Consider the following 5,492-nt stretch of genomic DNA (forward strand, 5'->3'; position numbering starts at 1 on the left):
TTTCCCATCCATCCTTTCCCCTCATTACTTTCTATCCCGCTCTGTGGATGCCCAGAACCTCAGCTACTCCATCAGGACAGCAAACCAGACAGGAAAAAATGAAGGAATAGTTTTCCCCAAAGCCTAACCCAATGGGTGGATTTTCACATCTCCACCAGCATCTCCCTCCTGCTCCTTCCAGCCACGGGACCGTCTCTCCCTGCCTGCCATCCTTTACCCTCCATCCTATTACAAACACAGCAGTGGATCATTTGTTTCTTGTCCTTGAGGCATTGCCAGTGTGCAACCTGCCGAGCTGGCTCCAATTCCTCATGCTATTCCTCGTGGCTGGTTGGTTCCCCATCTCTCTGTGCAATAGCAAACACATATCCTCCACCACTTCACTCCTTCTTTTATCTTCCACTCCATCTTCTGGAGGTATGTTCATCTCTTATGTTCCTGTTTATGCTGGGTTTGAAGATGGTCTGCAGAAAAAAGCTGGGGCTGGTTTATGTCAGTAAAAGTATAGGAGTTGCTCAAGCCACTGGGTATCACCAAGAATCAAGACTAAGGTAAGGAAAGAGAAGCAGGAAAAGTTGGAAATTTTGATTCAAGTAGTTCTTTTCTCCCTTTCACCCATTCTAATCTGGGGGAATTTGGCCAAACCAAAAATAGCCTAATTCATGGGAGCAATTTACGTGCACAAAAGAAACGGAAAGGCTGCTACCTCCCCACTTACAATGGCTTTTTGTTTCGTTTTTGCCCTCTCCTTGGTCTATATTGAAAACAGCAGGAGTGATAAATAAGCAAGACCAGACAGAAAGAAAACTGCCTTTACTCCTTTGTTTGCTCTTTTCTGGAGTTTTTAGAAGAGTTTTGGATCAGTGTGTTCCTATCGGTGCATTTTGCCTCTGCCCAGCTGAATTAGTGCTACCTCCCTGAAAAGCAAAGCACGAATGGCCCCAGGAGGGAGGAGAGGTGACTCTCCCCATTCTTTGGCAAAAGCAATAGCTGGTTTGGGGGATAAACAGTGATGAATTGGCTCCAGATTCTTGCCAAAGCATTAGGTAAGCAATATAGCACAGTGCAAGTCAGTCCTGCCTTTTCCTGGTTGCATTTGTGCCACTTCACCTCCTTAATGCACTGGTGCCCGAAATGCCCTTTTGCTGGCTGCCCGTTTATGGATGGCATTGACTTGAAATGGGCACAGCCCAAGGGACACAAGATGGGATAAGTGAAAGCGGTGTCATGCTGGGCTCTGATCCTCCCCTCCAGCCTCCGGCCCTGGTTCTGCAGTGCCTGTGTGTCCTTCGTTTTCTGCAACCTGCACTCAGCCCTGCATTGCAGCAGCAGAGGAGTCCCCTCGGCTGCTTGGCTCCTGGAGCTCAGCGCGGGGCTGCACCAACCCACAGCTCACTCAGAGGTGCAGGGGAGAGGCAGGGGACAAGTCCAGGGGGACCCCATCCCTTGAGGGAGCTGAGGTTTCCCCAACCCAGTTCCAAAGTCTACCCAAGGGAAGCCCCTTTGTACCGGAGCAACCTCCTCAAGCAAAGCAACCCATATTTACTACTAGTCCTAGAGGGAAGCAGTCAAAGCTTCAGGATAGATGTCATCTCTATTCCTGTGTGCTGCAAAGCTCCACTGGACAGACAGACAGACACGCATTCAGGAGAGCCATGCCAGCAATGGATCCTGGGCTGATGTAGTGACAAACTGACATCCAAAACTGGGGGGGGGTGGTGTGTTTCTTTCCTATGCCCTTCTTCCACACATGCACCCCCCAACTGGAAGAGGGAAACGAGCACGGTCGAACTGTTGGCACAGCCTCTCCATTGTGGCTCGAAGGAGAAAATGTTGGGTGCCAGATTTTTTACTGCAGTGTCAATTAAAATGCCTGGACTAAGATGATGGACACATTGTGTGGAGCTCAGCGCAGCCTCCTGCCTGTGAAGAGACGTATTAGAATAAAGAGCAAATGATTCCTGAGAGCAGGGGCTGCTTGAGAGAAAGACTTCAATAAAACCCAACCAAGGGGGAACCAGCAGGTTCGTGCCAAGGTCTCTCAAAGCCTTTGGATGGTTTGAAGGGGCTGGAGGAGGCTGGCAGCTCTCAGGTATGAATCCTGCCCATGCAGACACGCTGCAGATATTTGTCTCTCCAAGTGTGATTACACTCGGAAAAGTGACTTGCCATTACTGCCCTTGTGGGATTCTGGGTTTATTGGCTCTAGATCATTTTCCAGGGTGAAAAAAAAAGCCATGACAGAAATGAAGGGGTTTCGTTTCTTTCTCTTTGCTTTTTACTTTGCTTGCTTGCTTTCAGGCTGGCAGCTCAGCAAGCTCACCCTGGGCTTTGGGGGTGAAGAAGAGCCATAGCTCATCCCACTGGTGGGACATTGCGATGGGAAGGGAACCAGCTCCTACCCTGAAATCACTGCTGTGTTTGCTGTGTTAAAAGGGGCAAAATGTAATAAGAGACATATTTTATCCCTAAAGTCAGCAGATTTGAGGGTGAACATGCAACTCTGTGGGATAGGAAGCTGCTGGGTTTTGCAGACACATCTGATGTGCAACCACACTTTAACCTGATGGGATTCAGTAGCAGAATGCAGCAGGGACCAACTCACCCCTCAGTCCAGGAATGGTGATGGCACACAAAGGCAACACAGGCTTCTGCTAAACCTGCATTAACATTTAACCAGAGCAAACATGGACCTGCACAGACGGGAAAGGACCTTTCCTTCAGACAGGGCAGGAGTTAACTGGAGTCTCCCAGGTTTGTGCTTAAGTGTATTGTGGAGTTTGTGCCATTTGGGTCATCTCTTTGATTGGCTAATTAAGTTTTTCATGGATGGTGCTAAGTCATCTAAGCGAAAAGGATGCTCTTTGCTCACAGTATGTGTGCATTTAGTAACTTACACCTGGGTTAGTCCCTGCTCCCTGCTGCCAGGTCCAGTCATGAGGGGTCAGCAACAATTTCCAGTATGATTTCCTCTGGCTGTGCGAGAGCATCACTTGCTATTGAGGCTGCAGCCTCACGCTCCCAGTGAACTGTAAAACCAATTTAAACACGACATTTCACAAATTAATGCAAAGCCCACTGCAATCACACATTGGGCTGCTGAGGAGGCATATTCCAGCCTGGAATTTGTTACCTGGCCAGGCCATTCGTCACTGCATGAGAAGCAAAAACTTTGTCGCCTTTTAGCCCCTTGGTGCAAGGACAAGTGAGAAACATGGATACACAAAGGGCAGCTCCTGCCATTATCTGCTGGGATGCGTTTTTAACCCTGCTCCCAGTTCTTTGGAGTCGGTGCCATGCTGTGCTTTAGGTAAAGGGGTATTTTTAGCATCAACTGCAATAATCAGCCCTTTGGTACCACCTTTCTCTCCAGCACAGCTCATCAGCAGATCTCAAAGGACTTCTTGAAGGTGTGTGAATAATTACCTGCTGCATGAGGAAACTGAGGCAGGGGGAAGCCTGCAGGACACAGGAATGAGGGTGAGGGCTTTATCCTGTGGGAGCTGTGCTGCCTTGCTGAGGTGCCACAGGCAGCAGCCGCCCTGCTCCCAGGAGCTAGGTTTCAGAGGCAATTAGGTGCCTAATGATGCGGGCAGACACCTGGTGGCATTTGCACTGGGAATGAGGTGCTTTACATGCTTAGGCACTTCTGACAGCCTCACAAGGCATCTACCTGCAGCTGTAAGCGCCTGCAAAAGCCAGAGTGTTTTCAAACCGCTGCCTGGAGGCTGCTCTTGCTGTACAAAGGCAGGTTTGGGTCTTTGGCGTGGGGGAGAGGGCTAGAGGGGCACCACTTACTCACCCAGTCCCATACAAGGAACACCCATCACCACAGGCTTCCCCCTGGCCACTATCCACAGGGTCCCAAAGCTCAATCACTGCACACAAGACCTGTCACTACATCTAACCCCCTCTTCCAGTGCTACCTTTGGGTGAGTTTAACAGCTTTTAAAGAAGGGTTTAGCAGAGTCTTTATTGCTTTTGCACAACCACCCCATACCTGTACCCATATGTGCTCATACCTCTTATAGATTCAGGCACAAGATCCACTTCATTTAGCAGGGCAGAGGCAGGCCATAGTCCTTGCAGGTGCAAGGTGAGTTTGCTGGATGCCACATCTGTACATCCCTCATGCTCATAACCGTCTCATTGGGTTTATAAGCACTGGGGCCAGCAATCTGGCCATAAGCTCTCAGGAGACCTCATCTGGAGTTTGGTTTGGACAACAAACACTCATAGCTTGGGGCATCAAATGGCTCAGGAAGGTGGTAGATGAGGGTGCTTAATAAATGCTCTGGTGCTTCTCCACTCCCCAGCTCCTCCCATATTCCAGCAACAAGCTACACCTGAACACCTCACCCAGGCTTTAAAAAGGCTCTCACAGGTTTTCACCCCCCTTTTGCCCATCAGACCTCAGCCAAAACCTGCCTTGCCAGAGCTTCCCCCCAGTCTTGGAGAGCGCTGCTTGCACCATCCAGCTGGAAAGCCAATAATCCATCAATTTATTAAACCCTGTATTTCTAGGTGACTCCCTTAATAGGGAATTTATTCTGATGCTGCTTGGCAAAAAGCAGAAGTTCACCCCTCCTCATACATGGTTTATTGTCCCTGTTTGTGGAAAGCAGGCAGAGAAAAAGAACGGCTTCAGTAAATACAAAACAATCTATAGGGCAGAATGGGTCTCCTCATCTTCTTTCAGAAGGTTTTATTCAGCTCAGGTTTTCTGTATGATACAGTGATGAATGAAATACCTGGGAACAGTACAAAGTAATGTTATTTATGGAGAATAGTAAAAGAGCATCCCCTCTCTTAGCGTGCAATTTTGGTAACAGCAGGGTTTTATGATTAAAATGAGATTTCCCTCAGACCATTCCAATTCATCCCAAAGTTTAAAAAAAGGTCTTATGTAGAAGTGGTGTTGGCTTGGTCTTCCCAGTGTTCCTCATTGTCTTTCAGACATCCATCCCTTGGTAAAGTCAAGGAATGGATGAACACCCCAGTCTTGCTCACCACTGCACCAACTGTGTCATCAATGAGTCCTAATAATCCATAAAGTCAAAGCCCACCATCACCTGGGACATTTCAAACTAAACTGAGCCAAGAGCTGGCCTTTATCACAGCTCAGCAGTTTGGTGAGCCCAGATCTTGATCTCTGGAAGTGACTTCCAAAGATCAATTAAGTATCACTGCAGGGATGCTGCGCTCAGGATGGGTACCTGCCTTCTAAAACTGCTCCTTATGGCTCCAAATTCAATAAGCCCTTTGCAAACATGCTGCAAATTTGGGCTGGGTGATGCCAGCTGACTTGGGTGGCACGTGCTTTGGTACCTCAATGACTTGGGGACCCCGCTTGGCAGGGCTTTGTTTAGAAAATGCCTTATGCTTGCTAAGCATGAGATGAAAACCCCTTTCTTTTTGTTTTGTTTTGGGTTTTTTATTGTTTTTTAAAATGGTTTGTTTGCTAGTAAATTCACAGTATGGCTGAGATAGCA

The 5,492-nt window shown here is 48.2% G+C and overlaps 1 long non-coding RNA gene across 1 annotated transcript; it reads right to left on the reverse strand.

Moving 5' to 3' along the window:
* Window positions 1-583: 583 nt before the first annotated feature.
* Window positions 584-4,217, reverse strand: LOC133216738 (uncharacterized). Its single transcript, XR_009726712.1, has 3 exons — window positions 4,023-4,217; window positions 2,898-3,029; window positions 584-1,923 (listed from the first exon to the last, which is right to left on the reverse strand). It is a non-coding gene; the product is annotated as an uncharacterized LOC133216738 (long non-coding RNA).
* Between the last annotated feature and the right edge of the window lie 1,275 nt (window positions 4,218-5,492).

This window comes from Neopsephotus bourkii, unplaced genomic scaffold (genome assembly GCF_033783945.1).
Source record: "Neopsephotus bourkii isolate Nb327-2 ecotype Australia unplaced genomic scaffold, CSIRO-AGI_Nbou_v1 NB_1060, whole genome shotgun sequence".
In the NCBI taxonomy this organism is placed as follows: Eukaryota; Metazoa; Chordata; class Aves; order Psittaciformes; family Psittacidae; genus Neopsephotus; species Neopsephotus bourkii.